The following is a 25898-nucleotide window of genomic DNA, read 5'->3' as shown; positions in this document are numbered from 1 at the left end:
AGACTTCTAGCCTTAGTAAATATTTTTTTTTGTTTTTTTTAAGTTTATTTATTTTTGAGAGAGAGAGAAAGACAGACAGAGCACAAGCAGAGGAGGGGCAGAGAGAGAGGGAGACACAGAATCCGAAGCAGGCTCCAGGCTCTGAGCTGTCAGCACAGAGCCCAATGCGGGGCTCGAATTCACAAACTGTGAGGTCATAACCTGAGCCTAAGTTGGACACTTAACTGACTGAGCAACCCAGGCACCCCAGTAAATAATTTTTGATAACATATTTTTGGGGTGCACACTGCCATCCTCCCAATTTTATTTTAGTTGGCCTGTTAGCAAGCAAGTTCATCTTCTCCTTCCACAAAACAATATCTGAGATACAGATGTTAGCTATTTACTAATAGTTAAGTCATCTTGAAACCATTCCAATTACATATTTAAAATTTTTCATTCTGAAGTCACTTATGCCAAAAAAAGTTATTTCTTAGACCTTGTCCTCTGAAGATACAATTTAAACAAAACAATGAGCACTGCAATGAGCACAATCCTTGGAGCTCCTAGGTCCCAGCTTCTTTTTCAGGAGGGTTTTTTCCTCTAAAAATAAAGATAAAATCATGTTACAATAGAAATACTATAATAGCAATACTACAACTAACATTTTCTTCTTCCTATGATCTTATTACCTCCTCCCCATAAAAAAAAAAAAAAGTTTTTTAGCCACTTTTATGGGAAGAGTTACATCACTTCCCAGTTCTTCTCTCAGTACCCCCCACATCTAGAACTTTAGATGTTAGCTTGTTTCTCTTGTCTGGATATGTTGACCAGTGAGGGCCTTCCTCATCCACCAGCTCCTTAGCTGTCTCTGAGGTTAACTGATTTGTCATGGCCTATGCACTCTCTAAGACTCTCTATGACTAACTGTGCCTCAGTGCCTAATCAGTCAGGAGCAAGGGATGGTGGACAAACACCATACTAAAACTTCTGCATAGAACACAGCCTTGATGACTCAATGGGCCCATGCCACTTGCTGTAGGGCCTCCGCCTGGGGATCGCAGCTCACCTCTCCCACCTTCCTGACACTCTTTATTTTAGCCAGTTCCAAACTGCAGTATTTCAGGTGGGCTGCAGACTTGTGGAAAGGTGCCATAAACACACACCCATTATAGGGTTAGAATAAGTTCCTCATTTAGTTATCCAGCTTCAAAATTTTGTCAGAAGCAAGACAGCATCAAAAAGAAAAAAAGAAGCAAGATGGCATCTGGGCAGAGAAGAAGCACATCACAGTGATGCTCACCTTAGTGCCCAGGGGCCCTAATGGGGTAAAATCTGACCATATCTGGAACATTTTTTTCTTGTCAGGACACAAACCATTTTAAACTCAAGGTATAACAACATGTAACATCCTCATTTCAAACATCTGCAAAGTCCCTTTTGCCATGTAAGGCAATATATTCACAGGTTCTGAGGATTAGGTCATCTTCAGAGTCCAGTACTCTGCCTACCATAGTGAAGACCAGTAGCTGTCTACCAAACTCTGTTTTCCCTTCTATGGACACACAGCTAGACTACATTTTCTGTTCTTTTTGGCATATGGGTGAGGCCACATGACTAAGGTCTTTCCAAAGGAATGCGAGCAGTATTGTGTGTTCCTTCCATACCAGGCTTGCAGGAACCTCCTATGCATGCTCCTCCTGTTCTTTCTTCATTCTCAGGACTTTAGAGGATGTGTGGAGCCTGGATAATCACTGACCTGAAAACCCATTCTGGACTGTTAAATTCAATTAAATTTAAACTATTAAATTATAGAAACTACATCATAGAGCCATTGCATTTTGGGTCTACTTGTTATAGTACTTGATCTGGTTTATTAGTCAAGCCTAACTAATACACCAACAAATGAGAATATTTCTTCATAGTCCCTTGACACTCAATGTCCATATTGCATAAGACTTAACTATACTTTCCTAAGAAGACTGAGATCATCTGAAATAGACAACCACAGTTTTTATCTCTCCCATTCAAGCATTTATTGAACAACAGGTACAGGGCAGGTACACTACTAATACCTGTGATGCCTGCTTCTTTTGTCTCTGTGGGCATACTTTCCTTTCTTTCTTGTTGCTTTTTCTAAACCAGGTCTCCTTCTTCAATTGTACTGCCCTCACCACCTTTCTCCTCTCCAATGGCATCTTAGCTTCTGCTTTCAAACATGCTGGCCTTGACCCCCAGTGTTGAGTCAGCCTTGCCTTCACTCTGCTGTGCCATCAAACAAACTACTTCTCTCTTCCTTTGCTTCTTTTCACTGTGAGACTTCATGAAAGTAGATAAACAACTGAGGCCTCACTTTGGGAGAAGTCCAGAGGTGGGAGGGAGCAGGGACTGACCTGGTCTGGGGGCTCAGGGAAAGACAAAAATGCAAAGGCAGTGTTGTAACTGAGGGCTGAGAGCTGAGGGCTGAGGCTGAGTAGGCATTACCCAGCAAAGGAGGAAGAAGAAAGTTACAAGCAGACACACTGCTAGAAAGAAGCTGAACTTAAAAGGCACCAGCAAATACAAGTGGTGAGTGGGGTGGGTCAAGGTCGTGTGTGAAAGAGAAGGAAAGTGCTCTGGGGACAAGGTAAGGATTGGAGGTGGGGTATGGAGAAGAGTTGAGGAGTGAGGTGTACTAGGGAGGGGGCTAGAGCTCCAAAGACAGCCTGAGTGGTCGCCTCCGTAAAGCTCCTTGGGGTGCCAGGCCCCGCCCTCGGGGCCACGCCCAGCGGTCCCAGCTCAAACCCGCAGCGCAGCCAAAGCTATTGGCGCTGTCAGAAGTGTGACCTGGAGCCTGGTCCCTGCTCAGCCGCTCTAGGAAGCTCGGGGACCCAGGTTGTGACTACAGGCCCATTCTAATTTGTAAAAACGTGAGGACAACCAAAATACAAAAGCCGTAAGGACAACCAAGAAGATGGGTAATGGCAACCAAGGCTCCTCTTATCCCAGTTTATGCCCAGAAAGATTTCCACCCCAGCGGGGGTGCTTTGGAGAAGGCAGGGATGTGTGGCGCTGTGAGCAGGGAGGCCCTGAATCTGATTCACTCTCCCTATTCTAAGGGCCATGCTGTTCTGGACCCGATCCCACAAAGATCCCCTGTATGGACGAGGCGTGGGCTGTCAGCGCTGCAGAAGAGCTTTGGCACTAACCACTCCGTCCAAGCCCTGCATTAAGAGACTGGAACAAACACTAGCATAGTTTCTAATAGTTCAAGGCCATGTGCTTGGGATGTCCACTCCAGCCCCCCTGCAGTTCTTGCGTGGGAAAGCTTAAAGCTGCCAGAAGAATTTCGTTTCTTCCAGCCAACACTTGCAGATAAGGTCCCTGTCTCCCAGTCTCTGTAGGAGGGTAGGAGCCTTGCTTCCATAAACACCAGTTAGCAAATCCAGATGGCCTAATCCTGCTTGTGTATATCTCCATTTCCCTGATTCTGAGCACCACACCCACCACATGTCCCCCAGTGACTGCACTCAAAGCAAGATGGGATTTTCAATCTTGGGATTCTTATTTTCTCCTGAGATTGAGAACTGTTTAGTGCTGAGTGTGGAAGAGGGATCAGGTGGGAAAGCAAATGGGCCTCCTGTGTGAGGAGGTGCAGCCTGGCTCTTTATAGTTCCCCACCTCCCTTGCCTCAGGGTCTGCTTGTCAGAATGGTGGCGGCCAGGGAGTGGAAGAACAGCTCCAAGGTGTAACAAGGTCCTCCGGCTAAAGTTATTTCACTGATGTGAGCTTCTCTTTCTACCGTGGCACACTAATCTGTAAACTGGTCTTCAAACGTTTTTGTGGGTAGAAATCCATTTTTCAGATAGAAATTTAGATAGTACTCCCAAATAGATGGAAGTAGAGGTTTTCTAGTAGAGTGGGGAATTGGGGGTTTGCCCACTGGGTCTAACAGATTCTTCTGAGAGAGTTGAATCACCTCCAAAGAACCAGGTACAGCAAAGACTACTAAGTACTCCAAGGCACCCAGTGTCTCCTTGTTCCATTTAGTAATCAGACCCCACCCAGCAGAGTTTTGTCAGGGCATATGTCCAGCTTCTCTTCAAGTTTCTGGCCAATGGGATGTGAGCAGAAGTAAAAGGGCAGCTGTCAGGTGATTCCCTAAAAAGGAAGCTCTTAGTCCTCTGCTTACTTTGCCTCTTCCACCTGGCTGGGAACGGGGACAGCTGGAGTGACATCATGAACCCACAGGTAGATATCATGCAATGGTGATGTAAAGCCACCATCTCAGCCTCATTCATTACCCAGTATGACCTTGTGGAGCAGAGCAACTATTGCCCTGGACCACCCACCTACCCACCACTGTGCTATCATCTGAAAGAGAAACAGAGGCCAGTCTTGTAAAGCCAGTGTGTTTGGGTCTTTTTTGAAAGTGGCTCAGCCAGTTGCTTAACCAGGAGACCAAGGAGCTCAAAGGAGCTGTTTGATAACTTCTGCATTACCTACTTGAAGCTCAACTTATGGAAGACCATTTCACTTTTGACACATGTTCCCATGTGGCTTTGGCCCACTTTGAAAACTTCCTCAACTCCACCCCAACAAAGAAATCTGTAGGTTTGTTGAATGAGAGGATTAGAAGAGTTGGTTCATCCAATCAGTCATAAATGTAGATGCTAAATTCTAAAATGGTGTAAGAACACAAAGGAAATTAGAAGCAAATCTGATTTCTATTTCCTTTTCTCCTTAAATCATTTCCTGCCAACTCCTACCTTTTATTTATTTTTACAATTCTTCCTGAATCCTCTTTCCCCTTGGATTTTCTCTGACATGCCTAAATAAGTTGTTCAAACATGTGACATTACATGGGTTGTCAGTGATGGGTCATGGAAAAGTAGGACACAGCTGACTGTTGGCAACTTGAGTACCAGGAGATGGTGAAACCACATGAGAACTATACACTGTGTTACACTGTGGCAAGGAGCTTCCTGTTGAGATACTGCTAAACCTCACAGGGAAAATGAAAAAGGTCAAGGGTCACCTACAAATAAAAAAGCAACTGTAAGAAGAAATGTAAAGTGTTTAGTAGACTTTTTGTTCAAACTGAAATCTTAATTGCCTTCATTTATGAATTAGCAATAGGTCTAGGTGTCTCACATACATGATATCTAATCTTTACAGATTTATTCAAGGTAAACATTCTTATTCACATTTTATAAATGAAACTGGAATTCAGAGTAAAATTAGGTATTTGAACCCAGCTTTGACCCTTACCCCCATATCACCCTGCCTTCCACTTTTGACAAGAAATATAAAGTATTAAAAACTGGCCTTGGAGCATGTGATTAGTTTTATGCATTAATTTAGCTGACCATGGTGCCTAGATATGTGGTCAAAAATCATTCTGGATGTTTCTTTGAGGGTGTTTTCAGAGGAAAGGTTAACATTTAAATTGATGGACTAAAGCAGATTGCCCTCCATAATGTGGGTGGGCCTCATCCAATCAATTGAAGGCATGCATAGACCAGGCAGATTGACCTCCCCTGAGCCAAGAGGAATTCTGCCAGCATTGGACATTCAGACTTGAACTGTAGCAACAGTATTGTTCCCTGGGTCTCTAGCCTACAGGCCCACCCTGCAGATCTTGGACATGCCAGCCTCTATAATTGCATAAGCCACTTTCTTAAAATAAATCATTCTCTCTCATATATATATATATCATATATATATCATATATATCTTTCTATCTATATCTATATCATCTATGTCTATATTTATCTATATATCTATCTTTATCTGTCTGTGTCTCTTAAGAACCCCATCTAATGGGGTGACTGGCTGACTCAGTCGGTTAAGTGTCTAACTTTCGCTCAGGTCATGATCTCACAGTTCTGACAGTTTGAGCCCCACATGGGGTTTTCTGCTTTCCGCATGGAGCGCACTTTGGATTCTCTGTCTCCTCTCTCTGCTCTTCCTCTGCTCACATGCATGCTCTCTTTCTGTCAAAAATAAATAAACATTTTTTAATTAAAAAAAAAACCATCTAATACAGAGGGAGAGAGGATTATAAAATAGAGGGAAGAAAACAGTGTTCCCAGAGATGAATGGTGGTATATTACAAACCAAAATAACCAGAGAGAAAGTGAAGTCAATTCACTGTTATAGGCTATTCTGAACTGCTTTCTTGCAGCTTCAGTGGTTTCTCTGGGAATGGCATAGCCACGTATACCAAGGGGTAAGGGAGTCAATCTAAAGATGCTGAGGCCACACTAGTGCCCTCTCCCAGCTTGTAATGATGCATCTGTGGCAGAATTTCTCTTCCTGGACTTATAGGAGGACTACTTTTCCCAGTCTCCTTTACAGTTAGGGGTGATGATGTGACTGAGCTCTAGTCAATGAAATGTGGGTGGTGTGATGTAAACTACTTCCTGGCTTGGCCCACAAAAATTTCTGTAATCCTCCAACTCTCTTGTCTACTGTTCCAGCAATCTGGGAAGTCCATATTCAAAATGAGTTGACTAGAAGATAGAGGAGGGCCACCAGCACCATATTAAATTTTGTATGAGCAAGAAATACCCTTTAAAAAAAATTTTATTTACTTTTGAGAGAGAGAGAGAGAGAGAGCATGAGGAGGGGAGGGGCAAAGGGAGAGGGACACAGAAGCAGGCTGAGCTGTCAGCACAGAGTCTGACACAGGGCTCAAACCCTCGGACTGTGATATTATGACATGAGCCAAAGTCAGATACGTAACTGACTGAGCCACCTAGGTGCCCCAAGAAAAAGCCTTTTAAGCACAATTAACTCACTGAGATTTGGGGTTTATTGGTTCCCTCCTCTTACGCTATTTGGTGCTGACAAAGGCAGCATCCATTAGTCTCCGTATTAGTTAGAAAAAGAGAGGCTGCTATAACTAAGAGAGTCAATGATACAATGTTTTTAAAATATACCATTGGCGCCTGGGTGACTTGGTTAAGCGTCCGACTTTGGCTCAGGTCAGAGCTGACAGCTCCAAGCCTGGAACCCTTTCGGATTCTGTGTCTGCCTCTCTCTCTGCCCCTCCCCCACTCATGCTCTGTCTTTCTGTCAAAAATAAATAAACATTAAAATTTTTTTAAATAGACTAACCAAACGATCTGTTTACACAAGCTGTGCCAGCGTGATTATTCTCACAGGTGTCTCAGTTTGATGATAACTTACATGGACACCCTACTTAAAGAACAAAGAACTTTATATCTCTCTCACTTCACAGTCCAAAGTGAGCACTCCTGCCTGGCAGCTCTGCCCTGAGTTCCTTTTATTTAATTGTGCTCTGCAGACTTCAGGACACTGTTGTCATCTGGATGGTTGAAGTGCGGCTGCTGCCATGCAGAGATTGTCATCAGTGACTTTTTGATTTTTGAATCTTTTGATTCCCATGGTTAAAGAAAGACCAAAGTGGAGCCCACAGTTTGAATATACCTCTAGCCCAACACTCTTAGTCACGTAATCAAAACATAAAACTGTCCTGATTTTTCCAAAATGCTGACTCTGACCTTAAACAAAACTTAAGCCTTCTTCATGTCAGCATAACCTATAGCTTCCTAGTCAACTACATATGAGTACGTTTATGCTGTGCTTCTACCCTAAAAAGAATATCAGTTTCTAGTAACCAATCACAGTAGAAAACAAATGTGTTTCTTCATGCTCTATAAATTGAGCTATACCCACTTTTGGTTTGAAGTCTCCCTGTTTGCAAATAGTTTGTTTCTGGCTCAATAAAATATTCATACCAAGTAAGTCTCTCTGGATTTTCTTTTGATACCATTCTAGACTGTAAGCACAAAGAGACCAAAGTCCTAGTCTTTTTTTTTTTTTTTTCTAACTTCTTATTTTGAGATCATTAGATTCACAAGCAGTTGTTAAGAATACAGAGATCCATGAGATTCTGGGGTGACTCAGCTGGTTAAGACTGGTTCTTGACTTTGGCTCAGGTCATGATCTCATGGTTCCTGGGTTCAAGCCCCATATTGGGCTCTGCATTGGCAGTGTGGAGCCTTCTTGGGATTCTCTCTCCCTCTCTCTCTCTGCCCCTCCCCCCTCCCTCTCTCTCTCTCTCTCTCTCAAAATAAATAAACATAAAAATAAAAGAATACAGAGATCCTTTACCTAGTTTCTTTGCAAAACTGTAATATAATATCACAACTAGTATGTCAATATTGGTGCAAGCCAAAGATCTTGTACAGATTTCCTCAGTTTTACTTGTACTCATGTATGTGTGTTATTTAGTTCTATGCAATTTTATCACAGGTGAAGATTTGTGTGAACACCACCACAGTCAAGATGCAGACTGCTAATACTTCCTCTCAGGCCTAGAGCAATGCCTGTCACAAAGAAGACACTCAGTAGATACTCACTGAGAGAATGAATGGATGCTGTACTAGCCAGGGTGCTCAGAAGCCATAACAGCAATGCAAAAATCCACCAATGTAAATGACATACATATAACAGTCCAGAGCTAGGATTGGAGGGACAGCTGTGCTGTCTACCTCTGGGCCAGGTGATTGCTGCAGCCCCACCATGTCCTCAGCTGATGGGCAGGGGAAAGTTAGGGTGTGTCCAGTCCTTACAAGTACAAGGCCTGGAAGTTGCACACATTGCTTTCCCTCACATCCCTTTGGCCAGAATTTAGTTGCAAGGACACACCAAGTTATAAGGGAGGCTGAGGTTGATTGTACTATCTGCTTGCCATTGATCTTCCCCTCCCAGCGCTTGGCAAGGTTCCTCATGGTATAGAGTACTTCCATACCCTAATGATGCCCAGGGGAATGTGGGCAGAAGTAACAGTGTGTCAGTTCTGAGCCAAGGCCATAAGTGGCCTCTTGTGTTTCTCCTTAACTAGCATGGCTGTCGCCCTGCATGAGAAGAGCCTGCCCCAGGAAGCTATTGGTTCAGAGGATGAGACAAGTGAAGCCAACCCTAAATCTGTCCATGGACTGATGCAGAGCTGTCTCTGCTGAACTGCAAGAAAAATAAATGGCTTTTTTGGGGGGAGGCCACTGAGATTTTGGGGGTGCTTGTTATGCAGCATAAATGCAGCAGAATCTTAATGCAGTGGCCATGAGTTCAGCCTTAACTGAGGAGTTCTACTGTTAAAGGGAAGAACACACGTTAGTGTACTGCGAGAATTCTGTGCATATGAGAGGGGTTCCTCCCTGGACAGGGCAAAGACAACTCAATCCTGTGGGGAACTCCTTTAGAAGTCCAGGGCATTGCCTAGCCAGTTTAGTTAGCATGAACATAATGTAATGGGAAGCACTTTCCTGGGACTGTATTGTGGACGGAAGCCCTAGAGACAGGCTAACCTGGGGCCAACTGGAATGGTGAGAATAGACTGGGAACTCCTTGGTCTGGAGGCATCTTGGAAATGGAGGGTCGGTTCTGTGTGGGAGAATGATGATAAAGGAAAACTGTGTCTTAACAAATAAAACTGTCACATTAACCAAAACTTTGGGAAGAATTTTCTCTGTGAGTCAAGGGGTGGTGCTAATAATAGAAGCCTGAAATAAATGTTTTGCCATACTTAATAGCTAATCAGTGTTTGTTGCCAATATAACTGTAGAAAAAGCTGCCATTCTAATCTGCATTATATACAAGATTTGGAATGCATGGAAAGAGTACTGATACATATACCAGATCAATCAAACTTTACCTCTAAAGGATCATTTCTTCACAGTGCCTTGGCATCTCAGCATTCACAGTTTGAGTGATAAATGAAGCTTTTTAAAGAAAGCAGCTCTCTGTACTACTTGCTGATTAATCTGCCAGGAATTTGGGTGTGCAGAATTGGCATCAAATTTCTTCTACCCAGGAAACTGCTGGAAATATTCAAGAGTTAAAAAGCTTTCAAAAGCACAGCAATTTAGGTGTAAATATCCATTTTGAGGTAGATGAATTAGTCCCTGATAAAGTAGTGGCTGCTTACTTGAACTGAGGAAAATAAAACATTTCTTCAAATGAGGCGCCTGGGTAGCTCAGTTGGTAAAGCATTTTGACTCTTGATTTTGGCTCAGGTCATGAGATCCAGCCCTCTGTTAGGCTCCGTGCTGACAGCGTAGAGCCTACTTGGGATTCTCTCTCTCCTTCTCTCTCTGCCTTTCCCTGGTTTGTGTTCTCTCTCAGAATAAATAAACTTAAAAAAAAATTCTTCAAATACAAATATATCCTAAATTTTACTTAGGTTGTTTTTGTTTGTTTGTTGTTTTTGGTTTTTGTACTTATCTTACTACTTTTTATTATGAAAATTTAAAAACACTTAAAAATATTGAAAGGCTAGAAACCACAAATGCCTTTCATCTAGATTCAGCTGTTGTTAATGTCTTACCATATTTGCTTTTTCTCCTTATCTCCCCTCTCCCCATATACCAAAACACACCAGTTTTGAAAATAAGTTATTAATATGACATCATGATCTCTAAATACTTCAGCATGAATCTCCTAAAAACAAGGGTAATCTCTTATATAACCACAATGCCACTATCACACCTAAGAAAATTAATAATCATTCTATAATCATAACTAATATCAAAGCCATATTTAAATTTTCTCAATTGTCTCCTAAAGATTTCTATGCAATTCCCCCATGATCTAATCAAGATTTGTGGATTCCATCTGGAGGTTAATCTGGAAACTCCCCCCACCTTAACTTCTGTTTGGTTTTGACTTATGATGTTGACTTTTCAAGAGTCCAGGCCAGGTAACTTATATAAAGTCACACATTCCTGGGGCACCTGGATGGCTCAGTCAGTTAAGTGTCTGATTCTTGATCTTGGCTCAGGTCGTGATCTTGTGGTTCTTGAGATCAAACCCCCTGTAGGGCTCTGTCCTGACAGCACGGACCTCTCCCGCTTGCCCCCCACCACCCCTCCCAACTCCCTCACATCTCAAAATAAATAAACATTAAAAAAAATAAAGTCACACATTCTTCATTTGTCTGATTGTTTCCAGATGGGGTTCTTTAACTTTTACTTTTAAGACTGTATTGTCCTTAAAATGGAAGTTAGATCTGAAGACTTGATCAGGTTTAGGTTAAATTTTTTTTTTTTCGGGAATACTTCAGAGGCATCTCATGAGGATGGTCGTACATTGGGTTTTCCCACTACTGGTGATGCTAAGAATGATGACTTACTTGGCTGAGAAAGTGACTGCCTAACCTCCATGGAAAAGTATCTGCCTGGAAACAGAGACAGAGGCAAAGTTCACAGGCTAATGCTTTATGAGAGGTACAATCCTATGAATGCAAAAAAAAAAAAAAAAAAAAAAAGGCGGGGGCAGAAAGGGAGGGAAAATGAATACAATGTAGTTTGTTGCCAAGCTGGCCATGATTTCATAAGCAGCCTCACTTGGTCGTGTGGGACATCTTTGGAGGTGCTCTGTGGCACCACTGCATCTGGGTGGAGTCCTTCTCTGGCACAAAGCCCACAGTGTACTAATAGTACTTCTGGATTGTGTTGCCAATGCCTCCAGGCAGCCACTGGGAAAGCCAGGGCTTCTGTGGGTTCCACTGTGTTGGACTTGGATATAGGAGCTTCTATGCACCTGGCAGGTGTAATGACAATCTTGCCAAAGGCAAAGATGTCCATCATTGTAGGAGGTGAGCTGACAAGATGGAGGCTTAAGCTTTACAACCATCATTGGGACCTCTTTACCCAGGAGGGCAAGTGGGTCCTGAAAGGCAGGCAGGGCCAAATGCATCTGTGGGGATGGGCATACATTGTATCCAATACCAAAGGAACATCTTTTTCTTTGAAATTAGTAATGATATGTGGAGTGGTACTTTGCCCTTATAGGAATATCCTATTGCCCAACCACTTTTTTTTTTTAAGTTATTTTTTGTAATTGATTTTTTTTTTTTTTTGAGAGAGAGAGAGAGACAGTGCAAGTGAGCAAGAGACGGGGCTGGGGGGAGAATCCAATGAGAGGCAGAGAGAGGGGGAGAGAGGGACAGAGAGAGAGAGAGAGAGAGAGAGAGAGAGAAGCAGGGCTCACCTGGGCTCATGTTTTACCCAGAAGAGCTCGTGCTCACCCGATGTGGGACTCAAAGTCATGAACTGTGAGCTCATGACCTGAGCTGAAGTCAGATGCTTAACAACTGAGCCACCCAGGTGCCCCTACTTTTTATGTGATGGTTTTAGTACTCATTGATTATTCTTGCCTGAACCAATTATTACATCAGAAGTTGCAAGATATGGGGCCTAGCTGTGCCCACTGCTGTCCATTGCCTCTGGGCTCTTCAGGAACACAACTAGGAGAGTGTGTGTGTGTGTGTGTGTGTGTGTGTGTGTGTGTATATATGTGTGTGTGTGTGTGTGTTCATATTGTTATTGGCATTATTAAATAGCATTTTTCTTAAGATGCTTTTTATATTTTATCTTTTCTCTTTCATATTTCATATTCATGAATATTTCATATTCATTGTTGGTTCAGTAACTAATTTTATATAGAATTAGGTCATTAGTTTCTTTTAAGGTCCAGGCTTAAGGCATTTCCCTTTTGATGTACTTTTGTTTCAGAGTATATAAAATACATGCTTCAAAAATCAACACCGTATCAACACATTTAGTCACAGAAGCCTCACTCCCATGCATTATCCTCTCCACTCTGTTTCATTTTCATTAATTTCTGGTATCTCCTTTCTGGTATTTCTTTTTGCCAAAATCAGCAAATACATAGATATAATTGATCCTTGAACAACACGAGGGTTAGGGCACTGACCCCCCGTGTAGTTGAAAATCCATATACAACTTTTGACTCCTCCAAAACTTAACTATTAATACCTTACTATAATAAGTATTATATACTATATTCCTATAAAAAAGTAAGCTAGAGAAAAGGTTATTAAGAAAATCATAAGGAAGAGAAAATAGATTTACTATACTGTACTGTATTTATAGAAAACAAATCCATGTATAAGTGGACCCATGCAGTTCAAACTGTGTTATTCAAGGGTCAAATATATATTTTAATTGCCCCTTCTTTCTTACACAAAATGAAGAATACTATATATTCTTGTTCTTTGTCTAGATTTTTTTCTTAATAACATATATCCAAGGAATTGTTCCATACTGGTTCACAGATACCTTAAATGCTGAAATTCATTTACTGTCATATATATATATATATATATATATATATATATATATATATATAAAATGTATTAGTCAGGGTAGGCCAGGCAATGTTGCAGTAACAAAGAAACCCTAAATCTTTACAAATAAAGGTTGGTTTCTTGCTTACATAAAGTCCTATGTGGTTTAGGGCACTATCCTGTGTTTAATACATGACTTGGGACATAGGTCCTCTATGGTAGCCAGGCTGGGTAGCCAGGGCTGGAAACAGCCCATGCCAGAGCCCAGTCACATAGCCCCAAACCAATACAAGGAAGGTTGAAAATATGTCTCACATTCATGAAGAGGAAACAGAAATGGTGAATTATATAGTATTCTCTGCCACACCAGACTTTACATTCATTCTCTCATATAAATCCCATAACAGCTCTACAAGTTAGGTACTTTTATTATGTCCATCTTACAGCTAAAGACATTGAAGCTTCAAGCCTTTATATGCCTTTCAAAATTACAGTCAGGATCAGTTTCAGATCCAGGTGTATTTGGTATTGTCCACTAAAAAAGCACAGCAAATCCATCTCATCTATCGATAAATGAAAAATTTGGAGGGACATTGGAGATCAGAACAATTGGTGTAGGACGATAAATATTTAGGCTTTGGATTTATAAGCTTCTTTTTTTTTTTTTACAAAAGAGTGCAACATAAAAATTAAATTCCTGGAACAATACAGACTAAAACTCACAGGACACAATGTTTCAGTAACATTGGATGATAAAACAGTTTTATTTATAATTTCTGAATCAAGAGCTAATTGTTACAGGAATTTTTTAAAGTTCAAAGTGAGACTGTAAACATTTTTTCTTCCTCTTCCTAAGTAAAAGCATAATATGTTCACTGCATGAGAGAAATAATGACTCTTTCAAAACCATTTGGGATAGTTCTGAGGAATTACACCAGGTAATCTCCAAGGATTTTTTTTAATGTTTATTTATTTTTGAGAGAGGGAGTGTGAGCAGGTGAGAGGCAGAGAGAGGGAGACAGAGAATCTGAAGCAGGCTCTGCATTGTCAGTGCAAAAAGCTTTATGTGAGGCTCGATCCCACAAACCATGAAATTATGACTTGAGTGGAAGTCCTATGCTGGGCCAACTGAGCCACCCAGGTGACCCATCATATCCAAGGATTTTAAAGTTCAAAAACCTTCCTTTTAGAGGAGGAAATAAAATAAATTTTAAAGGGCATTTGGACAGTGCCTTTAGTCCCATATTATTTATTGCATTTATATAATATATTTACATTATTATGTTTATTGCCCAAGATTGGGTACAATACTGGATTCCAGTGTGTGTTTTTAGCAAGTGACTGCAGCAAAATGAAAGAACTCCACTTTAAATGAAGCACTAGCAATCCATATATGCAAGAGACTGCAGATTCCATGAAAAGGTAAGGTAGTTCCAGAAGGTGACTTTTCCAGAACAGGACAAAGCTCACCTTCACCTGTGAGTGTGAAGCAAACTCATCCTGGCTGTTGATCCAACACAGTTGGATCCAACACAGTTTTCATAATACGATCCTGCAAGTAACAACATCTTAGTTAGCAGTGGTTTTCAAACATTTTGGACCCTGACTATAGTAAGAAATATTGTTAGCCATGTATACACACATTCACTTACAGATGCAAAGTTTCATGAGACATAATATAGGCAAAACACTCTGATCCTCTCCCCTTAACCTACTCTACTCTATACCCTATCTTTCCCCAAATGCTGGCATGCCTGCATTCACAATCTGTAAGACTGGCTGTGTGAAATCCCTATGCTATTATTGCCTGTTGCTTTGGCTGATCAATCAAATTAGCCTGTGTAGAATATTTATTTTCTCTTTTTGTCCCAAAGCTCCCAGAAGGAAGAGGGCCTCAGTGCTTGGATAGGGTACTATCACCTCAGAATCAGTAACCAAACCCTGGAGCTTGGAGGACTCAGTGCTATTTATAGAAGTTGCCCCTACTGCTTTAATTCCATCTTCAAAACTGTTCAGGTTCACTTAGCATGTTGACATGTCACTAGGATTGCCAGATTTAGCCAAGCAAAGCAAACAAACAAACCGAGATGCCCAGTTACATTTGAATTTCAGATAAACAATGAATATTCTTAGTGTATGTTCCATGCAATAACAGTAAGTCCTTGTTCATCTGAAGTTCAAATGCAACTGGGTGTTTTATATTGTATCTGACAATCCAGCTGGCTGCACACCTTGTTTCCCTTTACCTTGAATGTCCTAAATCTTAAGAATAGATCTAGGCTGGACTGCATGTGGGCCCTGCTCTTGGGAGGGGGCACATTTTGGCTCAGTCTCCTTCTGCTCTCCTCAGTTTTAACTGTTGGATACTCACCCTATAGCCCCCTGCAGGGTTCTCTCATCTGGTGGGCACCTGTTTAGACATGGCACTGGGGAGACAATGTGGCACAAATGCTGCTCCTGCTGTGTCCACTTGACCTTCAGGTCACCCTGGAACCTTGGCATCCAAGTCTCAGGGATACAGGCTGTTCCACTGCCACCTCTAGCTCAGAGACAAAGGGACAGTCGCCATCCCTATCCAGTTTTTCAACAGAATCCCAGTCTCTATTTCCTGTAGCCACTCCAATCTCTACAAGTGATCTTTTCCACAAAGGAGGGCCTATAGGGAGGACAGAGAATTGCTTCCCACTCCACTCCTCCCCAGCCTACATCTTTAGCCTCTTCCCTGCTTCCAATCCTGTATATCTCAAAGAAAAGTCTTGCCTTTCCATGAAAGCACACTATCTGTCCACACAGGCCAAGCCTCTTCATCCCCTCAGAATTAAGACCTTTGGACTTGGTTTTTCTTCTCATTTACTCCTCTCCCCAGGAAAATTGGTCATTATTTGAAATTGCTCACAAATGGATGGTTTAGGGAAGTGCTAGGATCTTCTCCACCTCCTGCTATTCAAGTTGTTCTGGCTGTTCCCATAACATTTGGTTAATGGCAAGAATAAATTTCACCTCTTGGTCAAAGCTTGGGCTTTGAGTTTTGAGCTTGGGGGCCTTACAGGGCCTCTCTCCATGGCTTGTGTTGTGTTGTAAGGCTGTTGCTGTGTTTCTTCATTGGGCTGTAACCAGCCTGAGGTCAGGGCTCCACATTTGTGGAATCAGTACATGAAGTGGAGTCGGCTGCAGGTGGACAGAGAGAGTTGAAAAGTATGGGCCATGATCCTTGCTGTCCCTTCCTTTTGCTTTCATTACACCTTTTTAATAAACACATCTTCCTCCCTCTGATTGCCAAGATGCTTCAAGACATGCTGCCCATGCCACAATTTCTTCTGGGGTCTTCCTTCCCTTTGTTAACACTTTCTTATCCAGACCTTTCTGCCAGGGCCGTCTGGGTCTTTTCAAGTGGGTTTAAAAAACTCAGTACAACAAAACTAATCATTGTTAATGTCTAAATGGTTGACCCTGGGATAAATTTGAAATCCCATATTAAAAAAATAAAACCTCACAGATATTTATTAAGTTCTGCTATGTGTGCCTTAACACATAAGGTTAAGACACAAGTTCCTGCATTCAAGAACCATACTGGAAGTCAAGATCTGAATACATAAAAAAGCCATTTAGGGATGACCCTAAGAAACTAGTAGATAATAAAATGCATTTGAAGTGACTTGTAAAGGTCACATAATGACACTGTGTTTCATCATTTGTGGAATCACAGAAACTTTGATCAGATTATCCCTAAAGTTTCCTTACTTGTTCCAAATAAATTACCAGCTAGATTATTTAAATTTTATATAATAAAATAACAAGATATTGTATTCACTAAGTGCCAGGCACTATTGCTGACAGCTGCTCCAGTCTTTACAAGAATACCATGAGGTGGCCATTATTCATTTCCCACTTGGCAGGTATGGAAATTTAGGCATTGAGGTTAAGAATTTGCCCACAGCCCAGAGCTCTGTGGTAGAGCTGGCATATGAACCCAAGGCAACAGGCTCTTGAGTGTACATGACACAGCTGTGCCATAGTGTCTCTCCGCAGGCCTAAACTCATGTTTTCCAGTACTTACTTTTCAGGTTGCACTTCCTTACATTTTTAATAGGGAAACACCGCACTGTTCTTAGAATGCCCATACTATTCTCCATTACTCAACAAACTTAGCCCTCTAGGTTGAAACTTGTACAATTTGTAACCTAGTTTGTAACATTTTCTTGGCTGTGTATCTTTTTAGGGGTTTGGTTTACTGAAATCTGTAAATTTCACTCAGATTTTAGCTCAGAAGTCCTGCCTCATTTACTATGTCATGTTTATCAGGTTAAATCTTCTACATTTTGTATCTCTCTTCTAACCTTTCTTAAGTTTGATACCACACCTTCCCAGGCGGCATTTTCATATAGTGCTTCACTAAAACTTGGGTTTCCTCTCTGGCTGCTCACGACTAGCCTATAGCCACTCACACTCCCCTGGAGTCTCTCCAGATACTGCTGGGGGTTGGGTGTAACTGAAGAATATGGAAAGGAGTAAGACAGTTATACCATAATGAATTCCAATACAAGGTAAAGAAGAATCAGTACTGACAACTACTGAGGTTTCAAAGAGGATGTGGCATTTGAGCTGATGATAACAGACTTCTGAAGACTTTGGGGGAGGAAGAGAAGGAAGAAGTACAGCCCAGGCTGAGGGAGAGGAGATGAATCTGGAGTCTCCATGTACCTCAGACCTAAGATCCCTGGTCTGTTCCCTGGAATGAAATGCCTGTGATATTCCAGGTATTGTCAAAGCCCAGAAAAAAGTAAATTATTTTTTTTTCTTGGAATATTCTTCTCACTCTAAATTGTAGATGAGTATATCTGATCCATTTCAGATATCACACCCAATTCTCTGCTGAAATTCCAATTGTTTTTTGCCCACTCAAGAAGGCATGTTAGAATGCAAGCATGCAAGCTTGCTATTATTTCCACAGACATGACCTCAAATGGGTCTGATTATTTAGGACGGTCAATCACCTAAAAAAGTCAGTCCTTTAATAGCTATTAGGAATGAATCAGTGTGTGACACAACACAGAGGTAACTGCCATGCAGCAGTGAGAAAACTGGGAGGTGGCAGGCACAGAAAAGGATTAACTCCCAGAAGCCTGTGGCTTCTTCCCCCCACCTCCCTAAACAGTTTCCAGACAATTCCTACTGAGCATTTGTTGGGATGTTGGGTTGCCTTTAACTTACATTCTTCCATTATTCTGAAGTAGCCTATTGCGGGGCCAGGGGACATATAAGAAAGCAAACATATCTAGCAAAAGATCAGAGATGGTCTTTTGAAAGATTTATGTATGTCCTTTCCTTTTTATGACTAACAAATATTATTACTAAAAGTTATTTAAAATGTTTCCAATAATCAGAAATGGTTATTCTAATTTAAAACCCATTTCAGGGGTGCCTGGATGGCTCAGTTGGTTAAGCGTCTGACTCTTGATTTTGACTCAGGTCAGGTTGTGGGATCCAGCCCCACATCAGACTCTGAGCACTGAGCCTGCTTAAGGTTCTCTCTCTCCCTCTGCCCCTCTCCCCCATTTGCACGCTGTCTCTCAAAAAATAAACAAAAATAGAAATAAAAAATAATAAAACCCATTTCAAAAAAGATAAAGGAATTATAAGGTTATAATTATAGCATAGTTTGAGGTTAATAGTTGTAATTGTTTTCTTCCAAGTACTTTCAACTGCTCCTATATGAGGAGAAGCTTTAAAGGATTTGGTTGGGGTATGTGAAAGCTGGTCACTGCAGTCAGGGCCTTTAGAATCCAGGCACCCTGACACCAAAACCAGTTTAGATTATAAGGAGTAGGAATGTTCCTGTTTGAGCTTGGTTCTGCTTGAAGTAAGGCATTTATGACCCCAAACCAGCAACTACTCCTCCTTCCCTTTAAGACCTTGCTGGTGACCCACTTACCCCCTTTAAATGACCTTAAAAAGCAACTACTCCTGATTAATTTTACATCCCTGTAAACACTCTTTATTTCAGTACTTCTGAAATGTCTTCAGTTTTTTCCTGTAAATTTCTCTGTTCTTTCTTGAGAGTAAGTCTCCTCTTTCCCCATGACTGATCTATCCTGAAGGCAAAAGGCACTTCTATTTTGGACTGTGTTCCCTTGACTCCCCCCTTCTACATCTCTTCTTCCTTCCCAGCTACCCCTATAACCTGTGGAGCTCAGTACAGGAAAACCTCACCCTTCTGGCATCAGGATCCAAGGTTTTTTATACTCACGAGGTAGCCAAACAATTCTCACTAATGGAGCTGGTCTAAGGAAATATTGACCTGAGCAAATGCTCATGGTTTAAATGCAAATTCACAGATTTAAAAACAAACCAAGTGGGACGCCTGGGTGGCTTAGTCTGTTAAGTGTCAGACTTTGGCTCAGGTCATGATCTCATGGTTTGTGAGTTTGAGCCCCGCATAAGGCTCTGTTCTGACAGCTCAGAGCCTGGAGCCTGCTTTGGATTCTGTGTCTCCTTCTCTCCCCGACTTGTGCTCCTCCCCCACTTGTGCTCTGTCTCTCAAAAATAAGTAAATGTAAAAAAAAATTTTTTTTAAACAAACCAAGTAGTCAGAACTTGTAATTGTTAAAGAAAGGTACTCAAAAGCAGACCAGCTTTCACTATGGCATAATCACATTTTGAGAGCCCTGAGAAAGGGGCAGGCCAGGTGAGAAACAGGAGTAGCTTTGTAAGGGAGGAGGGGGATAAGGTAGGTGCTCAGGGCTTTCTCTGTTCTCAGATAGAGAGGGCATTAAGTGATCTCCCATGAAAACTCAATGTGATCCAGCATCCTAGCACTTTCTGATTGCTATCTGTAAACTTTTAAACCCCATAGATATTTACATTGCTCTTTGCAGCAATGTAAATGAGCAATGAGTTCCCACAGCCTTGGTTTCATTTGATCCTCATGAATACTTTGCCACGGGTAAAGGATGGATTTCATTATCTGCACCTTGGAAAAGGAAACCAAATCTTCCACCGCAGAAATCAGAGAAGCCAGGATCTGAGCTGGCAGGTAAATGTTAACTGAATTAAACAAACACAGAAATATATGAGTGTTTTAAGGTAAACAGGTCTCTGTCCTTAAGATCATAATCCAGTTGGGGAGAAATGCTCAAAATTAAAATAATTAAAATAATAATACAATTTAATATGGAAAAATCAGATACAAGATGATGAGTGCATCCTTCTTTGTGAAATGAAGAAAGTGCTATGGTTTTAAGTGTACTTAAATAGCATTCATCCCATGACTGAACTGAAATCCCCAGAGTCTGCCACTTGCCATCCAACCTTCATCTCAAGTCTCTGCTTAATATTCTAGGTTTTACTAGGATTCCTTAGTGTCTGTAAAAAGTCCAGCTTTACACTTAGCTATGGTGATGTCTGAGCTTGTCACATCCTCTTCAGTCCTGTATTTGCAGTGCAACTCTGGCCCTCCTGACCCCTCCCCCCCCGGTCTTTTTTTAGGCCACAAGGAACACGAAAAAGGGGGTGGGGAATATCCATCTTCAGTGTTCCAGAAAAGTCCACCTTCACCTCCTGGAATTAATGAAGGGAGTAGAGTTTAGAGAATGGCATGGTGACTAATGAATCAGACATTAAAGAGGATGTTTTAAGAAAGAATACCAACCAGGCCAAAGAGAAAGTGAGAGAGAAGACAAAGATAGAACATGCCCATGGTAAGGATTATCTCTACCAGACACAGAAGAATCATGGTATGATAATTATGTGTGTATCAATAGGGATAACAAATAGGGATGACAGATCATTTAAAATTGAGATTTCCAAAAATCTAGGAAGGCATTGGGTATCACTGCTCTCCAGAACACACAAATTATCCCCCAATGCCTCCTCCTTCACCTGGGGATTCTGTGGCCTTCTGTGTGGAGATTGTGGTCCTGTCCCATTATTCACTCCTTATACCACATTGGCAAAAACAGATACAAAAGTCTCTAGTTTACTCCTAAGTATTAATTTATTCTGAACGCAGAGCACAGACAGCAAGACCAGACCTCTGGCCTAACTGCTGTTGACTTCTACAATATCAAATGAGCACAAAGATAGATTTAAAAGGCAAGTAACAAACTGGGAAAATATTTGCAGCACAAGTAACAATATTTTATTTTATATTATATAAGAGTTCTAGCAAAGGAGTGACACAAAGATGAGTCCCCATGGGCAAAAGATACAAGTAGACAATTCACAAAAGTGATGTATACAAGCAGGTTCCACTTTACTAGTAATGAGAACATAACTTAAAAGCAATACAAAACCACTCTTCTATCAGGTTGGTAAAGATGACAAAGAATGAAAAGACAGTGTTGGCAGGTGTAGAGAAAAGGACCCTCCTGCCCACTGGTGTCAAAGCAGTGCCACCCTTCTGTAGCATCAAAAACCTCGTTATTGAAGGTTTGAACCTTTTGACAACAGTTTCAGTATTTTATACTAAGAAAATAATTAGGGATGTCCACAGAGATTTAGCTACAAGTAATTTTACAAAAGTGAAAATTTGGAAACAACCCAAATGTACAAAAAACAGGGATTGTAATTATGGTACATTTGTATAATAGAATACCAAACAGTCATTAAAAATGCCATAGAAGTATATTTTTTGACATGGAAAAATGTTAAGCAATTAAATATTAAATATTAAGCAATTAAAGCTAATTATGATTCTAACTATGTATATATATATGGAACAAATATATATATATATATATATAAATATATATATAGGCTTGATTACTTCTGGATTTTTTTTCCATTTTGCTTATTTATGGTTTACTGCTTTTCCATAATGCATGTCCATTTCTTTTATAACAATTTTAATGTTTATTTATTTTTGAGCTGTCAGCACAGAACCTGATGCTGGGCTCAAACCCACGGACAGCTACATCATGACCTGAGCTGAAGTCAGATGCTTAACCAACTGAGTCACCCAGGCACCCCTCTTTTAAAATAATTTTTAAAAAACAGGTAATTATGTGAGGGTAAAAGGATAGAAAAGGCATTAATAAATTCTGAATTCACTGGGATTAAACTGTAACTGAACATTAATAAATAAACAAATCATAAAGTGTCAGCATTTACCTTGAATTAATTAGACTTAGGTTTTTTGCCATCAGAGGTAATAAGGCCTAGAATTAAAAGTGACTTGAGTTATAGAAAATACAGTTATAATTCAGGCATAACCAATCTTTGAACTGTAAAATCTGTACCTATTACATGTTTATATGTGTGTATAGAAAATATTTGGGGGTGCCTGGGTGGCTCAGTCGGTTAAGCATCTGACCTCAGCGCAGGTACATGCGGTACATGAGTTTGAGACCCGCGTAGGGCTCTGTGCTGCCAGCTTGGAGCCTGGAGCCTTCTCTGGATTCTGTGTCTCCCTCTCTCTCTGCCCTTCCCCCGCTCTTACCCACTCTCTCTCTCTCAAAAATAAATAAAACATTAAGAAAAATATTTGGAAGGATATCCACTAAATTTAAAAGTAGTCCTCTTAGCAGGGTGTGATTAGTGGAGGAAGGGAGATAATTAACTTTTTCTTGACACTACTCTATACTGTTTGACTGTTATAACAAGCATGCAAAAATCTGAGTATGTTTAAAAAGCAAAAATGGTTCTAATTACAAATATCTAGAAATGTGGACAGTATCTATGGTATGGAAAAAATTAATAATGCAAAATAATGTATACTATGCCCATAACTATGTCATGTATCTACAGGTGAGAAAGGCTGGGATGGGAAAACTCTATCATGAAAATAGTTGTTCAAGTTCATTTATTTGTTCACTTATTCCACAAATGTTTGTTGAGTACCTACTAAGAGATAGGCACTTGGGATACAGCAAGGAATCAAACAGCCAAATATGGCTCCCCTCATGGAACTTATATTCTAGCAGGTGTGGACAGGCAAGAAGTAGTAAACATAATAAATATGTTAGTTGATAAGTGAGTGCTATGGAAAAACTTGAGCAGAGTAAGAGAAACTGGCACTGCTGTGAGTGAGGAGGAGGGTTAAATGGGTTGGTCAGAGAAGGCCTCACTGAGGTGACATTGGAGAAAAAGTTTGAAAAAGGTAAGGAAGTGAATTAAGCAAATATCTGAAATATCTAGAAGAGCTTTATAAGCAAAGGGGACAGCCAGTGCAAAGAACCTGAAATGGGTTCAAGGAAAAGCAATGAAGGCAGTGGGCCTGAGTCAGATTAAGTAAGCAAAGGGAGAGCAGGTCAGAGATAATCAGCAGTTAGTTGGTGTTTGGCTCTGTAGGCCAAGGATTCAGGCTTTTTATTCCAAGTGAACTGGGGAGACACTGTATGGTTTTGAGTGGAGAAATGCCAGGATCCCTTTGGCTGTTGTATGGAGATTAGATTACTGGGGGTCAGGGAGTATGGCAGAGAGACCTGGTTGATCAGGTGAGGGATGGAGGTTGCTGTGGGGATGATGAGGTGTTGGACACTAGGTATAGTTTGAATGTACAGCCAACAAAATCTGATTGGGTAGAGGATGTGAGAGGTATGAGGATGGCTCTTGAGCTTTGGGCCTGAGTAAATGAAGTGCAGTTGCCATTAACTCAGATGAGAAAGACAGCTGGATGGAGTAGGTTTGAAATTGGGGAAAGAACTTATTTGTGGACCTATTACATTTGCATGTAGTAGCAATATAAATTTTGTTTTCAAAACATTTCTAGGTTACTCAGTCGGTTAAGAGTCTGGCTCTTGGTCTCCACTCAGGTCATGATATCACAGTTCATGGGATCCAGCCCCACATCAGACTCTCTACTGACAACATGGAGCCTGCTTGGGATTCTCTCTCTCCCTCTCTCTCTCTGCCCCACCCCTGCTTGCTCTCTACCTCTCAAAATAAAGAAAATTTAAAACATTGTTAAAAAAAGAGAATGTTTCTAATAGTATGATGATGTCTTTCCCAATAAATCATTTCAAGACTCCTGACCCAGCAATTATTACATTCCCAGTACTGAAAATATGCAAATTAATTACAGCTGGGAATCTGCAGAAATCACAGGAATAGAAGCTAAGCCAGAAGACTGGAGCCTAGGTTCCAGTTTTCAAAAAGGGGGAAAAACCCGGGGCTGCAAATCTATCCACAGTCCTGGCAATATTCTAGAATATGTCACTAAACGGATGGCGTATGAACTCCAAAAATTAGCTAAAGCTCCTCTTGGATTCAGCTTAGAGTCAAACAAGTCAGACTTTTCTTTCATGTGTCTTCTTTCCTTCTCATAAAGAACCCTTCACTCCTGATACTTCTGACACCGAATGAGTGGGTTTGCCCCTCCCCGCCCCCACCAAGCAATCTTCTGTGATACCAGCTGGCTACATCAGATCCCACAGGTTAAGGGATCAGTCCCATGAGACTGACCACACTGTAGATACTAATCACAAGTAGCAGGTCCCCAAGTTTCCCACAACTTCTGTCTTAGCTACAAATCGGAGGTTCCCAGGATCTCTTCCCCTTGGATTCAATTACTTGCTAGAGCAGCTTACAGAACTCAGGAAAACACTTATTTACATTCACCAATATAATGAAGGATGCAGATGAACATCCAGATGAAGAGATATACGGGGTGGGGTGTGGGAGGGTGCCAACTACAGGAGTTCTGTCTAGTGGAGTTGGGGTGCATCAGTCTCCCAGTACATGGATGTGTTTACCAACCTGGAAGCTCTTGGAACCTGACTATCGGGAGTTCTATGGAAGTTTCATCACTTACGCATGATCAATCAGTAACCCCATTTTCAGCCCTTTTTCCATCTCCACAGAATCATGTCTTGTCCCTCTAGTAACTAACCCTCATCTAGGAGCTGTCTAGGAGCCCACCCAGAGCGGCTTCTTTTGAACAAAGGACTTTCCCATCACCTAGGAAATTTCAAGTTTCACAAGCCCTATGTCAGGACCAATGTCCTGACCTATGTCAGTGGGCCAAATATTAGAACAAAAGATGCTCCTAGTGCTCTTACCACTTAGGAAATTCCAAGGGTTTTAGGAACTTTGAGCCAGGAATGAAATAAAGACCAAATATATATATATATATATATATATATATATATATATATATATATTCCTTCTTATAAAACATAGTATCTCATAAGATATGCCAGAAGACGGAAGCTTAGGTTAGTGTTTTCAAAAATGAGGGGAAAACAGGCTGCCAATTCGTTCATAGTCCTGGCAAGATTCTAGAACATGTCATTAAGGGGATGACATATGAACTCCAAAAATTAGTAGCTACTCTTGGATTTAAGTTGAACTCAAGAGCAAGTCAGGTCAATATATTTAGAAAAGAAGCTACCAGGGCAATTTTGGAACTTGGCAGTCCATCGCAGGAGTGGAAATGTTTCTTCGGGGAGAGGTCTCCGGTGGAACGTGATAGCGGCAGTACTGGGTAGTGTTACAGCCTGGGAGTCCAGTCTCTACCACATCCTAAGTCGTGCAACCTCAGGCTGACCTGTCTGCTGTGCAAGGGGTGGCAAACCATGTAAAGTGCTTCACACACTGTGCGTGGAGGCTGTAGTGAAGGCGTGGGGCACTCATTTTAGAGTATTCTTACCCTTTTCTTTCCCTTGACGCAATGAAAGGTCCTACCTAGGCGAGAGAAGTAGCGAGGATAAGTAAGCGATGAACAAAATAAAACTTTGGTACTGCCACAGAGCTGTCAGCACTGGAACGGTTAATACTGGCTTCAGTGCTTCCTCAATTGTTTCTCACCGGGAGGACGGACGACCGGAGAGGGGCGCTGCCTTGGCCTTTGCCAGCACGTAGGTCAAGCAGGCTGTTGCTAGGC

The 25898-nt window shown here is 41.3% G+C and overlaps 1 long non-coding RNA gene across 2 annotated transcripts; it reads right to left on the bottom strand.

The window, feature by feature from the left end:
• Positions 1–417: 417 nt before the first annotated feature.
• On the bottom strand, positions 418–25786 carry LOC125934829 (uncharacterized). Of its 2 annotated transcripts, none has more exons than XR_007461535.1 (3): positions 25700–25786; positions 9644–9809; positions 418–582 (listed from the first exon to the last, which is right to left on the bottom strand). It is a non-coding gene; the product is annotated as an uncharacterized LOC125934829 (long non-coding RNA). The 2 variants fall into 2 exon arrangements; XR_007461534.1 differs by having other exon boundaries at positions 25665–25752.
• Between the last annotated feature and the right edge of the window lie 112 nt (positions 25787–25898).

Source organism: Panthera uncia, assembly GCF_023721935.1.
Source record: "Panthera uncia isolate 11264 chromosome A1 unlocalized genomic scaffold, Puncia_PCG_1.0 HiC_scaffold_17, whole genome shotgun sequence".
Classification (NCBI taxonomy): domain Eukaryota; kingdom Metazoa; phylum Chordata; class Mammalia; order Carnivora; family Felidae; genus Panthera; species Panthera uncia.
The sequence above is the reverse complement of the archived record's forward strand: the minus strand, read 5'-3'. Positions and strand labels throughout refer to the sequence as shown.